Genomic DNA, 24,272 nt, shown 5'->3' with positions numbered 1-24,272 from the left:
TAGCCAAACTTTCGGCAGTAATGTACGATGCGCTTATTTCAAGCAATGATTGTATAAATGCATTCGGTACTAGAAGTGCGGTCTATGTAGGAAAAAGATACAGTGAAAATTTTAACGCGGAATACATCACAATCGGCATTGCATTACAACTGTTATCATCACTGTCGTTGCCATCAGCATGTTTATCAGCATCTTCTGTTTTCTCGTGGGGTCGGAGAAAGAACCTTAGCACACGCTTGTTCACGGCCCGCAACCGCACTTTCACTGCTGAAGACCAGGCAGTGTCGCCTCTTTCTCCTCCTCTCAGTATTTTCTTACACCTTACGCACCCTTCGTGATGGAGATGCGATCACGAGGCCTTTCTGGTCCAGAGGGTCGGACATCCGTCAATATCAACGGCAGCAAAGGGCTCCACCAGGGGCCACCCCACCACAAAGCCACCTGGGTAGCTCCAAATCTTGATTTCGTGATCGGCTATATATTGCATGACACAATTTACTGTCATCTTACATGGTGCACATCGCGGACATTCATTTTAATTCCCGCTTTGAAGTTGTCAAAAGTGAAGCCAAACACATATACAGTGTCTCACCACTCCTCTCTGTAATGCTTCGGCCCTGAGAGTAAATAAATAAATAAATAAATAAGTCCGAAACCTCACAGCTTATAGAAATTATTCCCATCTGAATTTTCGTTGCAGGAAGCAAAAAGGAATAGAAGGGCAGCCACTACACAGGATACAGTTTACCGCATGCCAGCAGATAACAAGAACAATACAAGATAAAGAGCTGTCTCATATTGTTCTCCCTTCTTATTCGGGTATCGGATCGCGGACGCGAGATCAAATATTTTTGGAAGCGCTGCACATATGAGCTATAGCTTCCATCTCGGCTCATCTCGACACCAGCCGTCTTGTGGCTTTAGGCTTGCGCTCCTCGCTCTCGCGCCCAAAACGCCGCGCGTGGCGCAACGGACGTTCTTCGCGAGCGTTGCCCCGCTGTGCGCGTTGCTCACTGTGTATACCGCCGTGCGCGTCTGCCTGGGCGCGTATTCATGCATGCATATATACGCATTTCTCGCGCTCGCCACGTGCCACGTATGTGCATTTCTCGTCTATATGTATGCGCCTTCCAATCGCGTCGCCCTGCAGCTCGGAGCGTTCGTTCCTCCGCATCCGACGGGCGTGCAATGTACAAACATCGACACGACAGAGGGCCGACCTACCCGTCAAGTGCTCCACTCGTGAATATCGCATATGCAGCGTTAAATTCGTGACGTTGGTATTCCATATTGGCTCTGCGTGAGTTCTTCGGTGTGATGTATGTGCATGTCCGCTGTGCCTGTTGGTTGGTTAATATCTGCCCTATGCGCGCTGCCCTCGATCTTTACTTTCTTCGGAATATATTTCTCTCAGAGATCGAGCGCTCCGTATGCGTCACTTATCCCGCGGACTGCAGTGCACCTCGGTATATGTGAACGGCAATGGCGTATATCTTTGGTCATTTTGTGGATTCCCTGCAGTGTAAGTTCTCGGCAGCTTTACCCTTACCTGTTCCGTGGATTCCTAGCATATGAGCCCGTCAAAAGTATGAGTTTGGTATTTCCCAGGGTTCTGAACATATGTGCACGGCAACAGTATACCACTCCATGGGCTTTGAATATAACTTCACGGCAGCAGTGTACTTTTACTCATTCCGGGAGTTCGGAACATGAATATTTACGCACGTTATACAGGCTCTTTCACCTAAGACTTTACGCAATTTTTAAAAATGGACTTCATGAGTTAGAAGAATGCTTTTCTTGGCACAGCATTTTCAGCGGTGTAGTACATCAGAATACAGATAAGACGTGCTAACTAGCAGGCTGGATAACTAATAGTGAATAATTCATGCCTATATCAATTATTAGAATTTCAGAAATGCGCTTACCCTCGGCGCTGTGGCTCAAAAATTTTTGCCTACATCGCGCCAAAATACATGCGCTTCCGAGAACCTTGCAGGCAAAGCAACCTCTCCAGTGCACGTAACTCGTCGAAATAGCCAGAATTTGTGGGGCCACAGCGCCGAGGGTAACCGCGTTTTCGAAATTGTAAAAACTGATATGGATATTAATTACGGTGAGCTACGCGCCTCTCAATAGTTAAGGAGCCTAACAGTAATAGTTAAGAAGCTAGCTATCCAATATTTGTTAACCAGCGTGCTAGTGAGCACGTTTCAGCCATATTCAGATGTTCTACACCACTGACAATGCTATGCCGAAAAAAGCGCTGTTGTAACTCAAAAAGCCTATTCTTTTTTACTTGTGTAAATTATTAGGCGACACACCCTGTATGCTTGTTCCATATGACCTGCTCCGTCCATTTCCACTTCTCTATGCTGTCTTCAACCGCACCGTTTTCAACCGCTACCTCAGTGTTATAACCAAGCGCCCTGGCAGCCCGGCTTCTGGGGCACTTTATTTTGTTTGTTTTTTTCTTGTTTATTACGACCAGCGCTCCTCGTTTCACCGTGCTCAGCTCGCTGTGCGCACAGCAACTTCCATGCCGCCGCTGCGGCCTGTGGATCCACCCGTATACCTCGGCCATCAATCATTCATCCGCCCTGAATATTTTCCACGTACCGCTACCCTCGATTCTATACGTTCGGCCGCGAAATTAAAAAAAAAAATCCTGAAACATTTCGGGGGCGGAATGAAAACAACAATAACAAGCACGATATAAGAAACATCGTGGAAAACGCACCCGCATAAAACAAGCAAACAAAAAGAAAACAGAACCATTTCAGCCGAACCAGGAACGGAGGCAACTGGCAAGCTTAAACATGGGAGGCTAGCTGCGGTGGGTGCGTATGTGTGCGTAGGTATATATGGTGTTTGTGAGTGTGTGTATGTGCGGGAGACGCCTGAGCTATGTAGCTATTTATATGGCGCGCGGTTATGAAAGTGTTTTTTGCGTTTGTTTTGCGTTCCCGGTTTGAAGAAAAGGTCGCGACCGACAGGCGGGCGCACGCAACAGCCACAAAAACATGGAACGCCGCAGCGGGCGTATAACGCGCGCCACCACGGATCCCAGCACAGCCTCATACAGGCGCGCTCACGCTGCATGCAAGCGGCATATATTGAGACGGAAGCCACCGGGGAAAGCAGAAATTGCGAGATTACCTTGGCGATGCGGAAAAATTTTATTCGAGCCGCCCACCTCTTTTTCTCCCCTTCTTTCCGTTCCTTCTCTCTCTCTCTCTGCCGTTTATTTTTGCCGCGTATGCATATATATGCTTCTGCGCGCTACAGCTAATATAGGGCGCGCTTCTTGTTTTGTTTCATTGTTCTCCGCAGCTGTCGTCATTACCCGGTGCGCGCGTGCGCGTATAGCGTTGGTGTTTGCGCCCGTGTATATGTGTATAGCCCAGGGCCCGTGCGCGTCGACCTCGTTTCCTGACGGCGTTTCCCGCCTCCGGAGCTGCCTGACGTAGAAGCAGCGGTGTTAGCGGGGGTTCCTCTGAGGTTGAAACCACCGCGGCTCGTCTAATATTCATCGATTCCTCTCAGGTTTCCTGATTTCTGCCGCGCCCGGTGAAATGGTGCGAATTGGCCCGGGGGCTCCCTGAGGGATCGCGCGTCGGCCCGTGCACCGACGCTCGCCTGTGCCCGCTCACTTGACGTATACATATACGGGCTCCTATCAAGGCGCGAATTTTTTATCTCGTTTTATTTTTTTTATAAGTGTCAAAGCTTTGTCCTGCGTAATTTCAAGTGTATGTTTCTTTTAAGTTGCTGCTCCCGAGAGGCACAAGTCACGTTGTCGGAAGGAGAAACGCTGAAGTATAGAAGAGAGATTGAGGACTGTTATGAGCTGCGATGGCTGAAACGCGTGTGTGCGTGCTGGCGTGTACGTTAGTGCCCGTGTGAGGGCTAAATACCATTAAAAACAGCGGCATACCAGCAGTACCCACCGTCATTGTTCTATTGTTCTACTGCGTCCACTGTGTGGATTTTACGAGGTTGGTTAACAAACTTTGTGGAATTAAACACAAAGGTCTGTTTTTTTTATTAATTTGATTAAGATTAACCAAGTCCGTGCTCGAGGATTGTTAACAAAATCAGCTCTCTTACTTTCACACTTGACATTTTGTATACTTCAAACGCATGAACTTATTTGTAGCCGCGCCTTGCTGTGATTCCCGTAGAAACAACGAGATAAACCGGAATCCAGGAGACGTGAAACTGAAGAAACACGTATGCACGTTTTAAAGAGCCAGAGGGACGTCATAAAATTGGCGAGCTTAAAGGAGTACAGACAACAAATGTTTGCTAGCGTGTTTTCTTCTTTATAATGGTGCATTAGTCATCAGCACACTTGCATCAGCTCATGGTATTTCCCGGCGGCCGCAAAATAATTTATAATTAATTTTTTATCTAATAGTGTTTCGATTTTGGTTTCAACAACAGAACGATACCTGAGACGTCAGAGTTGTCTTTAGGTCACTTGAGGCATGAGGAAACTGGAATGTTCTCACTGATACGTCGTTTAAATTCACAGCAACGTTTAAGCGATTTGCCCTAAATTTCGTAATGACAAGAAACAACGTGTGAGTGATTATGCTCCAATTTTTTTGGGGGGCCTCACATGATCTGAAGCCACTTTTGACGTCCCAGACAACGTTTGGTTGATGAAACCCGAACATGCATTAGAGAAGAAATTTAATTATAAATTTTAGTGGTCACAGGCGATTGCTATGCGTTGGTTCATGTATTCGAAAGCCATGCAGTGAATTGCAGAGAAGAACTGCAGAAAAGAAACATGCAAGTAAATTATGTGTCTATACTCCTTAAGCCAGCAAATCGGCACATGCGCATATGTGCTTCAGGCCGCATGCTTTTCGTACGCGATAAACTACATTTTATTAGACGGTCCTTGTTCATGTCTTTCACCCAGTAACATTAGGTAGTTGACGCACCGACCACTGAACATTCAGTTGATAATTCATTTAACCCTGTCCTGATTACAGTGTCACTCGGGCCTGTTCCTCATTATGATCAGGCAATGGCGTGCCTGACTTCCCTGCGAAGTCAGGAAGGTTTTTCGACGTATACCCGAAGCTCGGCCGCCCATACAGCGGTCGTGGTTGCGCAGCACATTATCATTATTCCCCAAGCCCTGTGTCACAACAAAACACTCAGGCTCCCTAACATGTGGTTCCGATAGTCCTGTTTCAGCCACCCACCGTTGTTGAGTCTGCCTCACTTATTCCGGCTTCACGAACACTGCAGCATGTCTCCAGGCAGTGTGACGTCTATTAGCATATATATATATATATATATATATATATATATATATATATATATATATATATATATATATATATATATATATATATATATATATATATATTACGTCTTCTACAAGCAGCATGAGAGCGGTATGATAGAAAAAGAAAATAAAGATGACAAAAATCACATATGACACCGAAAGCGGTGCGTGTGGGTGGCATCCCGAGCCGTATATGTGTATAGATATATGGCACAGGAGATTTAAAAGAAACAAAAACTGGGGCTCTGGCAACCCTGCAGCAGGAGAGAATCCTTTCTTTTTTCTTTCCCTCAATCTCTTTGCGTGCTGAGAGGATTAAGGTAATCCGCAGTTATCAGATTACGTTCTCACAGCGCTCGCGGAGCGGGATCGAACCCGGGCCAGAGCGTCGGAGCGTGCTGCAAGCCGAACGCACTGTGCTCGGCACCTTGTGCGGTTTAAGGTCCGCCCCGCGCAAGCACTGCCAACCTCGCCGCGATCGGCAGATTGGTTTTGGCGGATGGGGAGCGCGCGTCGTGAGCGGTGTTTTTCTTCGGCAGCTTCAGTGCTGTTCGCTCGCTGCTTCCCCTTCGCTTTCTTTATATTTTTTCTTGACCCCGATTCCGAGCCTCTTCAACTTCTTTCCGGTTCTCCTCGGGTGTCCTGTGCACCTTGTTGCCCTGAAATGTCTCAAACAGCCGCTGGAGTTAATTATACCTCTCTGGGACACGCCATACTGTTAGTGCTTGGATTAGGACTGTTTGGTGAAAGAGGGCTAGGAGGATGTAAAGCAGAAAGGGACGGGCCGTGTCTCCCAAGCTCTATTTTCTTCTGTTGGTCACAGTTTGAAGGTGCGCATTTCTTTTTCCGCTTTCACGATGCGCTGATACTGTAATCTCAAGAGCAAAGAAATCTAGGCTTTTTTTTTTGCTTCTTTCAGTGCTAGTTTGTGACGCTCTCCTTGCTCGAAACCCCCCCTAAATATTTTTCCATGAATCTCCGGAAGAGATTGTTGTTTCCCCCTCTTAGATCTTACCGCAGACATGAAAGTAGCCCTGATTGTGATGAATTCAATAGGCGGAGGCATTATGCACACTGCTCTATGTATATCTTCTTTCGGTGTTCTCTTCTTACATTTTTCCTTTTTAAACCTTTTTCTGTGTTAAAGCGTTATCATTTATGCTACCGATAATATAACGCTGATCGGGTAGGCTTTCGGTCAATACCAAACACAGCGCCACTTAAATGCGCACAATCGACATAGGTCGACGAATCTCAGCTCATGTCAGATGCTATAGTTACTCTGTAATTCGTTGCAATAGAAGCAAACCACAAGTACTGTTCACTGCACAGTGTGTACAGTTACCCAGTGTACGTGCAGTCTAAGAATGACCTGTAGTGATGACACTGGTCGAGGGCCCGGCTCCGAAGGCGGGTACGGCCGTCAAGAAATAAATATGAGGTGATACTTTTATGTGTCGACATCAGAAATGATGCGCTCCGCATCTCTATAGGAGTCGCAAACATTTATCAGTTTGCCATCCTCTCCTCTTACCTAGTGGTTCTCTACCCTCACATGTGAATTTGCGCGACTATTCTTTTGCCTGCAGACATACTGACTTCATGGAATCAGCGTATGCACGGAAAACAAATGCATGTGAGCCATCAGCCTTTTTACGCGCGCCTTCAAATACATTTCAAATCCATGCACGATGCGCGTCTGTCTGTTGTTGCCAGGAAGAAAGAAAAGGAAAGTGCGCAGGCCTGCCCACTGGCTCAAGCTGAGCCACAATCGCTACCACGTGCAGATAGTAGGAGAGTTGGAAGATGGGATAGAAAGACAGGATAGTAAAGACGCGCTAAAGACAAGGCCGATCCCGGAGGCAGTGCAATACCGGGCCAACCGGTGGCGGGAGTGAAGCATCCTTCAAACTCTCCGCCACATTTCCAAAAATAAGTCCAATTGGACCCGTAGCAGATACTCTACGAGGTCCGGACATTCAGCTGTGTTCCACTATTTATTCCCGCGTTTCGATGGGGGGAAACGCAAAGTCGCCCGTATTCTGAGCGATGTCAGTGCACGTTAAAGGTCCCCAGGTGGTCGAAATTATTCCGGAGCCCTCCACTACGGCACCTCTTTCTTCCTTCTTTCACTCCCTCCTTTATCCCTTTCCTTACGGCGTGGTTCAGGTGTCCAAAGATATATGAGACAGATACTGCGCCATTTTCTTTCCCCAACAACCAATTCCATTTCAAAAATTCTTGTAAGCGTGTGGTAGCGTGTTACATAATCTGACGATAACTTTCTCCAAGGCTGTTTCTCAACCGCTTTGCACATGCTCTTCACTTCATCTAAAAACACAAGTAAAGAGTATGAAAACAAAGCCCCTTACGTGGTTCTCCTCAGTAGTATACAAAGCAGCATGCACAAATAAATGGGATATACAGAGATATGAACGGAGCACATAGAGAGATGTTCCTGTGCTTTATATACACCTACAAGCTCATTTCCTGCCGCCCGTTTCCTCTCAGTCTTTAGGCGCCTACAAGGCGAAGATAACGGCGGCGAGAGCGATCGCACACGGGCGAATCCCGAAAGGCGAAAAGGAATCAGATCTATACCAGCGGCACAGTCCTCTTCCAGGCAGGGCGCCTCGGTCGCACACGCAAGGCCCTCTACAACTGCCGACAACAATATCGAACAGCGCTCCTATGAGGTGCGCTCCGGGGGAAGGCGGGCTGAGATCTAGGGAAGAAAAGGAAAACTCGAGACGGAGAAGGCCGGAACGTGAAGACGAAAACGACCGTCGGCATCGACAGCGATGAGTCTGCAAATCGTACACGGGAGGCGCTTGAACAGGAGCCGGAAAGGCGAGAGACGCGCCGCTCGGGCGCGGATCGGGGGGACAAAAAGGAGCCGAGAAGGTTCCTCAAAGACAAAACGATTTCCCTTTCTCTTCCCCATCTCCGCTTACCCCTGTTCTCCTGTTTTCTCTCCTCCCTGGCCTCGGGCAGAGAGGCGAACACACCTTGACGGCACTCCTTTCGATTTCCTTCCCTTTTTTATCCCCTTTCTTGAGAGTCCGGGCCGTCTCGCCGATGCTTATCTTCTTTCCGTTTTTTTTCTGTTTTTCTTTCTTGTTTGCCCGCTGTTTTTAATGTGCGCTTTTCTCCTTTTTTTCTGCCCTTTGTTTCTTTCCCGACGCGAGTATAACGAAGAGGCGCCGCTTACGGAAAGGTTCGACCAGAAATGAAAAACGCGCCGATAAAGCCAATAAAAGGGAACAGTTTTCGACGAACTGCCGTAGAGAAGGCAGGGAGGAGAGGCGCAGAAGATGGAAACTGGCTCCACTCTCCTTGAAAAATGACCCTGCTCTTGATTTTGCTGCGTCCCCCGCCCTCCTTACCTCCTCCTCAATCTCCCCCGTCTCGGTTTCGGCTCCCGTCTATATCCCGCCTTCTTCAGTCCACCTTTTCTTCCCGTTTTTCCCCTTCACTTTCCTTGTATACCGCCAGAGTATATCCCAGATACCTGAGCTCCGCCGGTGATTTCCCGGCATGCTTCTTTTGTCTCTGCGTCCTTCGGAATCCCTTTCTCTCTATCGCTCTCTCTCTCGCTCCCCACCTTAACGCTGACCGGCATCTCGAGCGTATGTGAGGTGAAGCGGGCGCAGTTTGCGCATGTCTCCCTCTCCCACCCCTTCGTATTCCCTTCCACGTCTCTGTGTGAGCTTCCAATGGGCCATTCATTTAGTTATCTTTACTTCGCCCCGTCGGAAAAGGAACCGGCTAGCACAGAAACGGCGACGATAGGCGATCGGGCGCCGCCATGCGGAGAGCGCTGGCGTGAGCGCGGACTCTAACTGCCTCGGTCGTTCTCCACTGACAAGCTGGATCAGAATTCCCCGGCGTCTATACACACTCACTCTCTTCTTTCGCTTCCCTTCCTTCTTCTTCTTTCTTACCTTCGGCTTATTCTTTTCTCTTATGTATAGGTACGGTGCAATTCTACGCCGTTGCCGTGGATGTCCAAAGACGTTGTATTATTCCCGCTTCTCCGTCAGTTTTTTTTGCTTTGTTTTTTCCTGCGCTTTGCATTTATTGGCGTGATAGACATTTCGCTCACGAACGTTTTATTTCTTCTCCTGGTCCTCATTCTCGCAGAGCTTGACTCATTCACGCATAGGTTGTACGGAGTGTGCTGCGTAGCGATAAAAAAAAAGTGATTTCTTCTTTGCACGCTCAATAGTACACCCTCCTGAAAACGCAATACGGAAGTGCGCCCTAAGAAAATAACAAGAAAAAATGCCTCCCCTACAGTCGATATACCTGGGCGGGATTGCGCTGATTGCATGATCTCGAGCTAACGGGATTTGTCGGGTCCGGCGATGGGCGATCGTAATTACTCGCCTCAGAAAGAGGAAAGGGGGGCGGACAGCAATAGGCGTCCCTGGTTCTCGCAGCGAAGACTGCTTTTGAAAGGAGTGCCCCTCGTCTCACTTTCCGGCGATTGTTCCCGAACTTTCAGCGCGTTGTCCGCTTGAGGCTTTGCTTCTTTTCTCTACATTGTGCTGCACCCTTCTGCGATGTACGCCGCGTTGTATCCACTATTGTAAATCGCGTTTCCATAATATCTGTTTTCACTGTTTCGAAAATTCGCGCTCATAGTTGGCCACATTGGAATCAAATACTATCTTCATTGTGTCGCTTTAGGAACGAAGACGAGGAGAGCATGTTTTCTTCCTTTCATTTCTTATTAATGTGGCGAGCATCAGTGGTCTCTTTATTCTTATAACGTATACAGCGCGAGCTGCACTGGTAACACAGGGGCCGGTTTTACAGTGTCGGCATATGTGCACGTATACAGGATACGCACATCCGGATAGCAGGGGTATAGACTTACGTCCAATACAGATCATGTGATGTCCTAATCTAGCGCCACGAGTGCACCGCCATACCACCACCCAGTTCTACCGTGATTTGTCAGTCGATCGCGCAGCGACCCCTAAGCGTGCCGCCACACAGTCGCTGTTTACTGCAAGAAAAAGGTTTCTACGTTAAAACTCGCAGCGTATGTGATAATTGCTTGTCACTTTTTTGTTGCTCTATATATTTCGTCCTGTGTAAAGTAGCTTTGTTTCTTTGAGTTTTCGCTCTTGTTTCAACTACGGGGTCATACGTTCTGGTAAGATTAATATTCTGTGTTTCACCCAACATTTTCGTTTTGCCCTGTAAGCACTGATGCTTCCATTTGTGCTCAGTGGTCATTGCGCTTGCATTGAAAACAGAAAGGAGAAGTAAACGAGAAAGACCTCTTCGAGATAAGTCGCACAAGCGATCCAAACTGCGCAGTGACAAGCACAGACGCCCCAGACAAGGCGTCAGCTATGCGCATTTCGAGGGCAAATGTATATATGGCCGCTATGGCAGTTACTCCTCTTAGCGTATATTATACATATGCGGTTTTTTAAAGCGGAGTAATTCCGCCGTCCTCGCGTTACCTGGTCTCTCGACTTCCACTTCAGCACGGGAGACGCATGAGAGGCACAGTTTTCCACTAACCGGAACATCCCGCATACACCGGACAGGCCGGCTGTCGCCGTGAGGCACGGGGCCGATGCAAACAAGGGGTTCGACGAATCAGTCAAGAACAAAAAAATATATAAAAATCACCGCGAAAGCACCGCCGCATAACGGGGCTGGCTGCACTCCGCGATTCCTGGTCCTGTTCCCGACTCCCTTTGTGTTCCGGAAACCAATTGTATGGATGTACCCCCCCCCCCCCCCCAACCCTCGCAACGTTTCTCTTGCTTTTTATCACCGTCGTCCCGTCAGCCGGTCGATCCTACCCGAGCACCCCGTTTTGCTCGATCTCTCCTTGCCGATCGACTATCAGCTGTGGGCCACACCGTCAGAAACGGCGTCTAACTCTCTCTCTCTCTCTCTCATGGTTGCGGATCAAGCGAGCTGTAATGCTTTGGTGGGACACGGGAGAGAGGGAGGGCAAGGGTGTAAGGTGGGGATGGAGCGGCGCGGAACGCCTTTTGTGCTCTTTGCTCCAGGTATATAGCGCACGTAAAAGGCGGCATGCAAGCATGGCTGCGCACATACAAACCAGAGGGCGCCTTTTCTATGCGCGTGCCGTACGCGGTCCCGGCGTTGCCGACCGTTTAAGCCGCAAAGGCGCGTGGCGCCTTTTCAGGTCAGAGCTATGCGTTGCATGGCGTGGGTTCGCCACATTTGTGTGAATAGCCGCATGAGGAAAAAAAAAGGAAAGACCACGAAGTGATCGAGTAAAACAGGAAAAAAAAGCGGTGGATGTGAATTTTTTGGTTGCTTGATGGTCGAGGTCGTACACCTGCCTGTTCTTTGGGGGGAAACGGGGGCTAGGAATGCTGTGCAAATGCTGTGTAAACATTTTTTTTTCATTAGACAGATAAGAAAGCTTTGACATGCTAATTACGTGTTATCATCATAAGCTACCATGGCAGAATTATTTGCGCTGCGGAGTATGTAGGTTGTCGCGTTTTTTTTCTTGTTTACTTTGCGGGACTGGCCGGGAGGTTCCCTTGCAGTTGCTCATTTACTTGAATACGAATTTCGGTTATGTCGATAACTCAGAAATAGCGTCTCCTTTCATTGCATACAGACTCGATCCATGGCTTAGTTCTTGTTTTCGAAGATATTTAAATCCGGCTTGGGCCTCGTGTATATAGCCACCTTGGAGCAGCTTATGCTGCGTATACCGTAGATCCGAAGCGCTTTTTAACTTGCGTCCTGTATTCTACAACGAAAAAGCCACCGCAATCGACAGCTCGTAATCATCTTGCACGAAACACCGCTCTTGGCCCTGTAGAGACAGTTTTTTTTTTAATCTGTAGAGGGCGTGTGCAATGTCGCGCCATTTTTTTTTTTTACTTTGCTGCTCCGGCTGGACGTTGCAGCTACGCATCTATAGTTGATTATGAATTCGTGCAGGTCTCAAAGATACCATTCTTTCACGTGGAGTTTAGGAGCAGTAAAATGAGTTTCTGGCGTTTTTCTTTTGATTTTTGTTTTCATTTTTCCTTTTTAGTAGCCGATCCCTTCACTGACCGCATAGTTTTATTTTTATCTTACTGTTTTTTTCTTCTTTCACGCGTAATTAAAGAGAACACTGTATAGGTTCCAGCCTCCTTGCTAGATGCGAAGGGGCGGCCTCGGGTAAAGGCACGGCTTGCTACCGGCAGTCTGGACAGTGTGGACGTAAACGGGCGCACAGGCAGGCAAGCGCTCGATGGGCCTGTGTAGACAGACGGCTCAGGGCAGCTCATTAGGCGTCGTAAAGACGGGATGATCCGGCCCCTCGCGGTTTACCGCTCCGCGTTGCTGGCCGCAACGGTCCCGTGAGCGAAGGCTCCTTAAGTACACCACCTTCCGTGTTTGTTCTCGCGCGTCAGAGCTTTATACACCGTGTACATATAGCTGCCAACGACCTGCGCCGGCTTCGTTAGCTCTTCAGGCAGTCGAAGACTACTTGCTGCGCGCGCACGGCTAAGTCCTTAGGTGTGTGCGCTTTGGCAGGAATTGACTTATACGATCGGATTAGATCGCTAGACTTTCTAGCTTTTGACTGTATCTTTTTGAAAAGTTGGAATCGGCTCTACTCCTCGTGAAACAGGTTGCAGTTCAACTTGTGTATTTGTTTATTTTTCACCGAACTTCTCATACCCAACAATTCTGGACAAAAGCATTGTTGAGCGGGAAACCGTTTATGAACGCAATTTTTTCATACAATGTAAGGTTTCACTATAACAATGAATATATCCGCAGATCACCCCATGGCAGTCTTTTTTTTTCTATTAACTTTATGCTATCATGAAAAGCTTTCCACATTGGTGTTCTACGGCAATCTTAACTGCTCGATGCTGTCGATAGAAACACTTTAGAAGAAACATTTTGCTACATATCAGAATAATGGACCATTACATTCAATCTTACTGTAACAGTGCCTTACAATTTTCCAATTGTCAAAATTTTTGCCCGAGAAAGCTGGACTTGTCTGCGGTTTGGGTTTCAGTTACCGTACGCTGTAGTCAGAGTGCAGTTAACTCCAGCATACTACTACTACTACAAATAATAATAATAATAATAATAATAATAATAATAATAATAATAATAATAATAATAATAATAATAATAATAATAATAATAATAATAATAATAATAATAATAATAAACATTCATTCACCATAGATACAGGTGAGTTGTGCGGACACGTCAAAGACACAGGCGGGCTTGTAGGGCGACGACCGGCAGCAGCAGCAGCAGCAATTTTTGCACATCTAGATATAATTAAAAACGCGGCACAGTGCACAGAAAAAACTATCATATATAAAAGGGACAATGCATCTGAAAATCAACTCTTAATTAGCACATTTCAAAATACCTTACAGCCGCACTAACTCTATGCGATTACGACAAGCGATTACGAATGGGAACACCTTACTATCATTCAACCAGTGATTTTTCTGTATGACTGGCAGGCGAACTCTTACTTCTTCTAGACGGTTTTCTTGTGGAAATATAATAAACACGAGAAAATTCAAACTTTAATGCAGAAATAACATAATTCGTTCTTGTGTACAACCAGATGTGTTGCGGTTCGTTTTATACCTGCACAAGGTAGGATTTAAGTGGTTGTTATAATGAACAAGCTTTTCTGTTAAGCCGCTCCGGAGGTAGACACCTTTAGACAACAGTAAGTATGCCTACACTTATGAAGTTTCAGTGTTGTTGGCCAATGAGAGGATGCTCCCTGTTCGAGTGTCATCCATTTGCACACATTTTAATAACTGATTAGGTGGCAATATTTTCTACCAGTTCAAGTGAAATCACGGAAGCACTGTGCTAACATTCATGGCAGTCCCTCATGCTGACTGTTGCGATTCTCGCCTCTCACTGAGATCTCTCGCAAAAGTCCCAATGAATATATAGCTGCCTTATGGAACTTTTAAGGTGTATAGTGAAAGTATTTGTAATCCCAAAGCATCCTAATTATCCCTATACAGACGTGTTTTGGGGACAGACTAGCCATTTTTCTTCGCCCTGCTTGGGTTTTGTTATGTCACAAGCAGCATGACAGTTGGGTCCATTTTCCTGTATCGTGTAACGCTCGTTCTGCAGTGAAAAAAAAAAAAATTTTTGCGTGTTCCTTTCGTTCCATTTCTCTTTTTTCTTTCCGCCTTCTCAAACCTGACGTCCTCTTTATGCGCTGTCTCACAATGCCACGTAAGCTTTCGGCCGCAAATGTTGTGTACACGGAGTCAGTTTTCCCCGTCACACGGTATAGACCCCGCGCAGGGCCGCTGCGAGCCAATCTCCCAATAAGTCCCTCTACTCCCCACGGGATTCCTGCCCTGCCGCGGCAGCGGGACCGCGGGCGCACGCCTGGTGTTCGCTTTCTTCTTTTGTGAGCGCGGGCTTCCCTCTCCGCGTATAACGGTACAAGGGCCCCGTTGCAAAAACCTGAGCTCACCTATTGCGCCGGTGGGAGGTGAAAGAAAACGAAAGGAAAAAGAAAATAGTGAAAGCGAGTTTGACAGGCAGGCCACGCGTACGTAACCTGGGGTGCGCCATCTGCCGGGTCCACTGCCCGTTGAATGAGAAAGTGCGCACTCGGCTGTCGCACGCGCGCGCATGCACAACGACACTTTTTCTAACCCCTCTCCCGTGCACACCTCAGTCCCTTTTCTACCCCGCTTCCTTCCCCATTCCCTCTATAGGTGAACGCATCCAGCACGCGCATGCGAGCGCACGCTGAAGTCCCGCTTCATTTTCTTCATTCAACACGCCGCCCAGCTTCCTAAGCTGTCCCGGGAAGGTTTTAGGGAATCGGGGGGAAATTGAGGGAAGTGGGGGAGGGTTGTCGAGTGGAAAGGTAAGTCTCATTCTCCCTCCCACTGAGAGCTCTGGCCGGTAAACATGCCTCCTTTGTACCTTTTTTGTCTCCCGCTTTCCTTCCCCACTCTACTTTCATACCTTGGTCTTCATCCCTAAGCTAGCTTTCCCCTCCTCTTATTCCTCCCTTCATCCTGCGGCGCTCATGATGATGACGGTTAGCCCGCCTAGCAGCCGCCGTCTGGCTGCCAGCGTGAAACTGGCTCACCGTTACGCGAGGGACTCTTTGTCATGCGGCTGCTGTCCCTCTCGATTGTAGGCAGGGAAAAGGAGGAAGGGGAGGGAAGGGGTTGATTGGGGAAAGAGATCCAACCATCCCTCTCCGTCGTGTGGTGGTAGAGCCACGACTACGTGGTTACGCGACGTAGGTGGCGCAGTCTGTCGCGTATCCCACTAACCTGCTGCGATCCCTGTTCCCCCGAAAATCCCCTCCTCTTCCCCATTCTTTCCTACCAGGTCACTCTCCTTTTACCTTCGTGACTCACCGCGTGGACTGCGTCTCGTCGGCTGCTCCCACGACTCCTGCATTGTATTCCGTCCAGGGGGGAGAAAGAGTGCGTGACATGCGGATGGGGATGGTATAAAATGGAGGGATTGAAATTGGGGAAAGGTTAGGGCCTTTAGCGCGCATTACTGCGCGGTGGCAGCATGACGCCGCGGCTCTGGAGGAGGTGCGGTGGGAGGGGGGGGATTATTTCTCTTTGTGGGACACGCGCAGCCGTTGCAGCGTCAGCCTGGTGATCGCTGCGGGGGTTAAATTCCACCTTGATTCCCCACCCGCTGCTGTGGGCAAAAGCCCGCCCGCGTTTCCCTCTTTTCACCTTGCCTGACAGGCCTTCGCGAAAGCTTTCTTGATGGGAGCATTGGCGGATCGGGAGATGTGATGGCGCCGCCGTGTATGCCAGCAGTGCGGGGCGTTGGCGTGGGGGATCAAGGTGTGTTTGTGAAGAGGGTGGAAAGGCTGCGCGGATCCCGTGGGGAGAAAGAAGAGTAGGCCGGGGAGGGAGGCGGGCACGGAAAGGGAATCCCCGGCACGCGCCGTGCTCGTTAAGCGGTCGCATTGAGGGGCAGTCGCGTTGCGAGGGGACCATGGGAATACGTGTGTGAGCTGGGGGCCGAGGCCGCGGGCCTCCTCACCTTGTCTCGCGACTCCTGTCCGGCCCCAGGTTGCTGCTGTGACTGCTTTGCATACAGAACTGCTGTCCGCCCGGGTGGGGACGAAAACGGAGGGCATCCAAACGCGGGGATTAGGGAAGAAAGGGAACCGACGCTTTTGGCTTCACTTTTTCCTTTTTTTATATTTGCTTGCATGCTCGGCCGCGTTGTTCTTATGTCGGTTTGGCTGCCCGTTTCCCTCCGTTTGCTTGCTTCCCCGCCGGGAGGAAAAGGTGGAAGCAGCGCACAACCTGCGCGGAGTAAAAAGGGGGGTGGGGATCCCGGGGTGCCAGATGGGGAAGACGAGATGCCTTCCACTTTCGCGGCCTCGCTTTGCACCCGGCGCTGTGCCCGTTGTTTGTTTTGTCTTTTCTTGCTGTTGCTTCAGTCCCTGTTGCCTTCTTTGCTCGTCCGCGGCGGTGAGGTTTTTATTGTGATGGTGATGATCGTGGTCATTATGGAAAGGTGGGGAACGGATATCCCGGTGCATAGGCAGCAACGGAGAGGAGCACTTGGAGCCGGGAGGGATTTGATGAAGTGAAGAAATGAACCGTTTCAGGTCAGCATGGGTTGAATGAGAATCGCATCTTAGCAACCGGCAGTGGCTACGGGCTATCACGTTCTCTCGGGTTCTATGTGCAGGGTGGGAGAGGGGTTATAAACTTAGTTGTCAGCTCAGGTATAGAGTCCCGGTTCCAGCCATGGTTATCCGCACGTACAGCTCTCCATTTTTTTTTATTGTCATGGCAGCGTCGACCACACATTGGTTCAGCGTCTCATGCATGACCGCAGTGCAGGAACATATATGACAGTACGCACATGCGCGCGCTTTAAAACTTTGATAGTGCAGTGCTCATGAGATCATGAAAAAGTATTGTGCATTCCGCAGTTCAGCACACTCCACTCCAAAATGAATGAAAGGGGATGAAAAGCATTTCGAGAGCTTCATGATATTGACGCCTGGCGTAGGTATTCACACTTGCCGACTGCACTGATATATGCATGCAGTGCGAAGCTATCAGTCTATATTTCTCCCGACGTACCTTCCTTTTGCTGCACTTGGAGGTGAATGGACGGATCGGCATCTGTAGAGAAAGACCCGTAGGAGCCAGCATGAAACGTGCTTCGCGCAATTGTTAAAGGGGTATACAGACACGAAATTTCCAAAACAGACGAAGCATAGTTCGTATGCTCGGCACATAGGGTGTCTCACCTAAGATTTTACCCAATATTTAAAACTAGGCTTTTTGAGCTAGAAGCACGCTTGTTTCGGCTTAGCATTGTCAGTGGTCCAGTACATTATAATACAGCTATGACGTGCCAACTAGCAGGCTGATTAACTAATATTGAATAATTAACTTTTAAACTATTACAGTTGGGATCCTTAATTTTTGAGAGGCGTGTAGCTGCCCGTATACGCAATATAGTCTGTTTTTAGAATTTCGAAGACGCGGTTACCGTCGCCAGTGTGGCCCAACAAATATTGCCTGCATAGCGCAAAGATACATGCGCTTTCGAGAAGCTTGGAGTCAAAGCAACCTTTCCAGTGTACGTAACTCGTCGAAATAGCCAAAATTAGTTGGGCGACAGCGCCGAAGTTAACTGCGTTTTCAAAGTTCTAAAAACTGATATGGATATTACTTACGGTGGGCTGCAAGCCTTTCAATAATTAAGGAGCCTAACAGTAATAGTTAAAAGTTAACTTCAATATTAGTTAATCAGCCTCCTATTTAGCACGTCTTGGCTGTATATAATGTATTACTCCGCTGGCAATGCTATACCGAAAAAAAAACGCTCTTCTTACTCAGAAAAACTATTTTTTAATAATTGTGTATAGTCTTAGGCGAAATACCCTGCATAATATACCACCCAGTTAGTGTATATCGCAGGCACTGATTCGAGTGTCATTGTATATACACGATTTTCAATATTGATCAGCGAGTAGTACCGCCATTTTCATGCCCAGTGAAATTGACATCGAATGACGTCGCACAACCTGCGCAGAATAAAAATCGGGATAAATTATCTGTGTTTGCTTAAAAATGGTGACACGGGCACGGTCAGGCTGCTCATTAAAGTGTGATGGAGAGGCGCGAGTGGCTTAATTCGGGGGGTGGTGGCTGGTGAGGGCGCGTTGTGCTGGTGGAGATATTTCATCTCAGCTGTGCTTAGGCGCTACATGTTCACAGAGAACATGTCTCGCGCTATATCTCTTAGAACCATCAGCACGAGATCGTTCACCGCTAGCGGCCATTTTGTTTGGCACTGGTTTGAAATCATTGTGCCATAGGAACCCAATTCATTGCTTTTGCCGGGGTACCAACACAAAATTTACAAGGTTTGGGCTGCTCTGTTTCGTTGAACTTAAAAAGACGTCCCATATAGTCAAATCGAAAGTCTCTTAGAAACATCTAAATTCCCATTTCCATCATGAGAAGAACTGAATTATTGCACCTTTTACTATTTCGTCCTGTGTAGCCCCTTACCACTACTGCCCTTTCGAGGAGCTTCTGATAAACGTTCAGAAATGCGGCAGCACCCTGGAAGAAGAGGTATGGGGGACGTTGAGGGTTACGTCAGCTTTCTCTGTGCGTCACAGATGCGTTTTTGGGCCTTCTTTCCCTGGAAAAAGGGGCGCCGCTGCGGCAACGTGACCTGCCTGAAGGAACGGGAAAGAGCAGGTGGGAGGGGGGGGGGGGGGGGGAGAGAGAGAGCGGATGGCGCGGAAGGACGACCGGCCGGACGGACCATGTGTTTTCGGCGCCTTTCTGCTTAACTGCAGTGGCGAGAAACGCCTCGCACGGTGCTCAAACGGAGCCTTGCACCGTCGCTGTTCCAAGGTCAGGGTCGTGTCGGGAGCTGCTTCCACATTCCTTGAAAGAAAACAAGAAGAGAAACGTAAGGGCAATGCTGCCGATGGAAGACACAGGGGAAGTGAGGGCGCGACCTCTTGGAACAGACGTCGACGAAAGTGTGCCGTATTGTCGGGCACACAGAGGGCGTTGCGAACTCCGTAGGTGGACAATGCGTTAATCGGGTTGTACTTAGTAATCACAGGCATGCAACATTCACGGCTAAAAGACACGTTGAAATTGAAGGCTGTGATTTCTGCCATCTGTAGAGATCTTGGACGCGTGCCAAAACCCTAATAGACGGGTGTTTTTGTGTTTACCATCCTTCTAAACGCAGCCGCAAAGGCACGGATTGAAATCGCGCACCCGTGCTCAGCAGCCTTACGTGATGGCGAAAGTGTAACAGCGACAATAGGTAGCCCCAGTAAACTTCGGGCTACGTAATGAAATAATGAAATATTTACGCCAGACTTCGTGAAAACACGCACACGCACCAACGTCACGTTCCGCGAGGACTGCCGCGTAGGGAGAGCGCTCGTGCTGTCTGTCCATCCCCACCGCGTGCACATCCTACACGCTGGAAAGTACGGCAGCGCGGACGGCGGTCGCAGGTGGGGCGGCCAAGCTGTGGCCCGCGGGCGGAGGTGGAGGGAAGTGGGGGGTCCCTGCAGCGGCGAGCACCCGCCTCCGGGCCCACCTTCGCGAGATGGGGGGAGGGGGGGAGCGCCGGTGCGCCGCCGTGGCGCGCCCCGCATCCGTGGGCCGCGCACCGGCCGAGCGCACGGGAGAGGAGCGGAGGGACGGAGAGAGAGGCGCGCTCACCGGGCGACGGTAGGGCCCCCCCGCGCGAGAACCGCGCCGGAGCAGCAGCAGCAGCAGCAAGCGGCGGCGGCGGCCAGGAGGGGCCCAGTGCGCAGGCGCCCCAGCGCTGGCTTTGGCCTTCCCTTCCACCACCTCTGCTTTCACCTTTTTGCCCGGCGCGCGCGGTAACTCGGGCGGCCGGCAGCACTGCGAGCGGACCTTCCTGCACCGGCTGTGCTGCTCCACGTCGCCCTTCTTCTTGTTCTCCCCCACCCGTGTGTGTCCCTTCCGGCGACGTCGTGGTGGTGTTGCTGCTGCCGACCAGCGGTGTCGTTTCCTGGCGCGGCACACCGGCCCTGCCTCGTTCCTGTCCGCGCGTCGCCGTTGACAGCCTCAGTGTCGGCCGTGCTGCCACGCTCGCCGTCTCCCAGCGTCATGTGTGTGGGCCGTGTTGTGCCGAACCCCGGAGAGCAGGCGACGACGGAGCCTGCCGACACAGAGCCTATCCTCCTCCTCCGAGCACGCCGGACGACGATCGTCGCGCACCGTCGCGTCCAGTTTCGCTGCGTCGGCCGCCGCCTTCGCCGCTGAACACGCTGGACAGGTACGGAGGCTGTGCTCGCTCTTTCCTGCCCCTCTCTCCCTCTTGATTTCCTGGTCGTCATCAGTGCTGACCCCCTCCACGGGGAATGTGTGTGGAGGAAAGGGGGAGGAGGTGCAAGAGGCAAGGGTGTGCGCCTCCCGCACCTATGCCGCGAGACTGTGTGTCACGTGATTCATGTGCTCTTGCGCCGTGGTCGTTTGTGCGATACCGTTTGGTGGCTTGTTTGAGTGATCGACGTCGCGTAACTTTCTTGGCCAGTCGTAACAGGTGTGCATTCTCTGACAAATGGCATGGCTGTTCCATAGTGCTGCGCGCGCACAGGCTTAGGGCATGGAGTTGCGGTCGTAGCAATGAAACGAACCGCTGCTGGTATGGCGGAAATCCCATGGTTACAGTAATTGGGAAAGTGGTTCTATTATCGAATTGCATGAACCTTTTCCTCTCGTTAGCTGCTACATGTCATCCAGGCTCGCTAAGAACGTTATTCAAGTCGAATGAAGAGGCAAAGTAGACATGGTTGCCCTGCTGTGTGCCTTTGAATGGCTCTGTGATTCGTTTCCTTATGAATTTCATAATATTTCATCGTTTTGGAAGACAGCTGTGCTTTGACACTGCCATCACGCTAATTTCTGTCCTTGCGCAGGACTATCATGCATTATTAAAATGATGACACAGTTTATCCAGACGACTAAGGCCTGAACGAGGTTGGAAGCGAGAACGCAAAATAAAAAACACACATTCGTTTACCCATGTGGCTACCTGGAACACTCATGATCCGTCCATCAGCGGGCGGTGGCAGTGGTGCATCGTCGACGCATAGCGTATATGCTGCTGCATTGTTGCCTTCAATGCGTTCTTGCCTGTGGCATGAAATTTTTGCGATAACAATGATATGCGCATTTGAACAAATACAGTTATTTGACGCCTCTGGTGCGAAAGATAAATTAAAGGCAAATCGCCTAAATTTTTATTTTTTATGTATTGCACCCTTTTACTTGTACAACTAGTTCCAACATTAAAGGAAACAAGCAGCGTGCACAGAAGTGGGAACTCTGTCGCGATGTTTGCTCTGAAGTAGAAAAAGCCTTGTGGTAAATGTGCATCCTGAAGGAAACTATTCGAAAAAAACAAGTTAGACTGTGCCTATTCACCACTGATGGTGAAATATCATTGGTTGAATGCTCATCGTGCGTTCCCTTTAATGCTGCCGCTGCCTGTACAGCCGTTGTTAAAAATACACGGCTCAAGGGGTTTGCTTCAAGGCCTGTAGTGGGGTTCTAGAGCATGGGAATCCTAAGCTTTGAAGGGGTCAGGGTGGGAGTTCCTGAACTCTGAATAGTCGGAAGCAAACCTGGTGGTCTGTTCTTTTTTTTTTTTTTTGACAGGGGCTCATACGGTCCTGGGAAAATTCCCCACAGGGCTCCTCTGAATCTCCAGATGTTTAGAGGACGAATAAGACTTTCCTTTTTCCCCCCTTCAGCTCCGAAGCTTTGCCTCATTACACCTGGCAATAACAAGGCTTGTGGCTTGATGACTTCTGACCAAAACTGCACGTTGTGTCAGGCGAATCTGGCACGGCCTGTGTGTAAGGGCCTGTTCGATCCTGGTTTCAAACACCAAGTGCTTAATTATTTAAGGAGAGGAAATGAACACCTACAATTACCTCTCACGATTGTCGGCGGTGTTCCAAACGTGATATACATTCTCCTGCATATGCTCATATTAAGTTTTGCCTCATGAATAAATTATGGGCATCAGGCGTTTATTCGGTCGCATAGTGTCGCTTTATTGTGGCGCAGCTCTGCGCGCCAGCCTGTCTTTTGAACACCAGTCTCACAAAATCCTTCAAATTTATTTCCGCTTGGAAAATCTGCGGTACATTACGGTGGCCCCAGTTACAATAGATTAGGCAAGGGTCACGTTACCGCCGGCCGACCTCTTCACCTCTCCTCACTTTAACCTTTCTTTACTTTCTCTCTCTTTGCTTTTTTGAAAATCCTTACGTTCGAAATCTGTCGCGGCATTTAGAATCTCTGTGCTTGCTAATCTAATGCAGATTAAGCCTCGCCGAATTGGGCGAACATCACGCCAGATTAGTGATAAAAAAAAACTCTTTGTTGCTATTTTCTCTCAAAAGGGAACAGAACTTGCGCGCAGATTTTCGCCATTGTTTTTATAATTGGTGCGAGCTGAAGGGGGCCTGCATACCGCTCGCATCATGGGGTTCTAGTAATCCAAGGTCATATAATTAGTAGTTGCGCGGATTAACCATGCGTTTATATCTGCGGGACGTCATATGCGGTGCAGGTCTGCAGACCACCCTAGTGACAATTATGAGCTATTAAAGTAATCACAAATAAAAAGAAAAGAGCCTCGCAAGATGAGCTGTTAGGCACAAGCGTTTAATTAGTAAATGCTAGTACGTAATTCTTTGCGCTGAGTAACTCGACTGGTGAACATGTTCGAATGCATGTAATTAGCATTCGAAAAAAGGCACTGTACACGCAACGTAAGGATGGCGATCACGCGGGGATGTGTGATATGTATGTATACTTTTTGGTCACGGTGGAGATAGCAAAAATAAAAGACAAAATCGGATACCTCTTCCTATTAATATGCAACTCCAGCTTATGCAGTTATAGTCAAGCACCCAATTTCTTCTTGCGTTGTGACCAATGAGCTGATAATGAGCTTGAGTGCGCCTTGGATGCCAGTGGTGCATATATACTACGCTTATACCAATGACAAGTGGTAAATTTGTTTTGCTTTCATATAGACGCGTCATATAGCAAAAAAAAAAAAGAACTGAAAGGCAGTAGAAGTTCAGGAGTCCAGGCCCTGCGGGAGCAAAGGCGAAGGTCGGTTTATTGATTGCCTCATGGGATACGAAATGCCGCTCGTATTAATGCTGTCTCCGCCTCGCGCGCATTAATTATGTGCGCCGAATAAGCTCCATTACACTGTTTGACGTAGGGATGAGGTACACGACCTCTTATAGACTGCGGCGGCGACGCGCTTTTATTTTTCCTTTTATTTTTGCTCACGCCTGGAGCACAGATTTCGAAACGACTCTGTCGACCTGACGTTGACAGAATGGTGGCGTCAGACGCGGCCTTTTCATATGGCTCGGTCTTTTCAGTTGCAAAACGTTTGTTAAGAACTAGAGAAACAATACTTGCGCGTATAAGCAGTGCCACGACGTCTTACGTGTCGCTTCGCTTGTGTGGGCCTTTTGAGCAGAAAAGATATATAGAGAACAAACAAGACTGAAAGGAAAGGTTTGGTAAGGTTAGTGGGTTTCGGGGTGCTTAAGTGCCAGTGTCAAGTATACGGCGCGCCTTATAGTGGATAGCCGTGGGTTACTTTAGACCGTCCGGAGTTTTGTTAACATTGGTCGAAACATCAGTGCACAAGCCCGATTTTGAAACCCGCCTAAAAAAAAAAAAATGCCGCTGCACGGGTACGGATTGAATATATACCGTGCTTATACGAATGCCATACGTGCAATCAGCCTCCGGCTGCGGCTAGTTATCAGTTTTGTGAACGTGAATCGCGAGCAGGGCTGTATGAAACCTGATAAGTGTCATTATCTGCCGTGTGTGTCCACGCCACGTGCGGGAAGATGGCACTAAGT

General features: G+C 48.9%; 1 protein-coding gene across 6 annotated transcripts in view; it reads left to right on the top strand.

The window, feature by feature from the left end:
• The window catches only part of zfh1 (Zn finger homeodomain 1), a 653,856-nt gene that overhangs the window by 172,888 nt on the left and 456,696 nt on the right, over window positions 1-24,272 (top strand). Inside the window, exon 1 of one of the 6 annotated variants that reach the window (XM_077669119.1) lies at window positions 20,192-20,638. The exons of the other annotated variants lie outside the window; for them this stretch is intronic. The gene's annotated coding sequence lies outside the window, so the exon portion shown is untranslated. Of the gene's footprint in view, window positions 1-20,191; window positions 20,639-24,272 lie in introns of those variants that run through there. 6 annotated transcript variants of the gene reach the window in all.

The sequence above is a fragment of the Amblyomma americanum genome, chromosome 6 (genome assembly GCF_052857255.1).
Source record: "Amblyomma americanum isolate KBUSLIRL-KWMA chromosome 6, ASM5285725v1, whole genome shotgun sequence".
In the NCBI taxonomy this organism is placed as follows: Eukaryota; Metazoa; Arthropoda; class Arachnida; order Ixodida; family Ixodidae; genus Amblyomma; species Amblyomma americanum.
The sequence above is the reverse complement of the archived record's forward strand: the minus strand, read 5'-3'. Positions and strand labels throughout refer to the sequence as shown.